Consider the following 797-nt stretch of genomic DNA (forward strand, 5'->3'; position numbering starts at 1 on the left):
TCTGAGAGACAATTCGCCGTCGATCAGTTCAATATGTTCCGTACCAGCTCGGCGCACCTGAGATCATCTTGGTAGCCGTGTAGCTCAGATGAGTGAGAGCGTGTGTGTGTGTACCACCGTGATTGGATGCCGGTCCTTCTCAGGTCACAGTAAACCTTCTGCTGCCTAACTTTCCTAATTTTGGGGATCCCTTTGAAAAAGCAAAGGAAAAAAAAAACTGGCTCTTCATCAGCGTGATCGACCCAACCCAGTGTGCCCCAGTGGCCTAATGGATAAGGCACTGGCCTCCTAAGCCAGGGATTGTGGGTTCGAGTCCCATCTGGGGTGCTACTGTCCCTTTTTGAGCGTACAAATGTCCTTTTGATTTGCAAAGCTGCAACCCCACCTTACTCAGTGAGCGTCTCTGCTTTTCTCTCACATACAGTTGGGAGATGTCTTGCACTGAACGGCCTGCTTCAGATCACGCCACAGCACTTCAATGGGATTGGGGTCAGGACTCTTACTCGGCCATCCCAAAATACGGAATTTCTATTGTTTCAGCCACTCTGTTGTTGATGTACTCCTTTGTTTTTGTCATGCTGCATGACCCAGCGTCTTTCGAGTTTTAGATCACAGGCAGACACCCTGACATTCTGCTGTAGAATTTCCTGATACATCTTGGAATTCATCGGTCCCTCGATGATTGCAAGCCGTACAGCCTCCGCTATGCTTCCCAGGTGGGATGAGGTTTTGGAGTTGGTATGCAGTGTTTTGTTATCTCCAAACATAACGTTGTGCACATTTACCAACATGTTCAA

The 797-nt window shown here is 48.3% G+C and overlaps 1 non-coding gene across 1 annotated transcript; it reads left to right on the plus strand.

Moving 5' to 3' along the window:
* The first annotated feature begins 254 nt into the window (after positions 1 to 254).
* On the plus strand, positions 255 to 327 carry trnar-ccu (transfer RNA arginine (anticodon CCU)). Its single transcript has one exon. It is a non-coding gene; the product is annotated as a tRNA-Arg (tRNA).
* Positions 328 to 797: the final 470 nt, after the last annotated feature.

Source organism: Lepisosteus platostomus, unplaced genomic scaffold (genome assembly GCF_059453375.1).
Source record: "Lepisosteus platostomus isolate fLepPlt1 unplaced genomic scaffold, fLepPlt1.hap1 Scaffold_32_H1, whole genome shotgun sequence".
Lineage (NCBI taxonomy): Eukaryota > Metazoa > Chordata > Actinopteri > Semionotiformes > Lepisosteidae > Lepisosteus > Lepisosteus platostomus.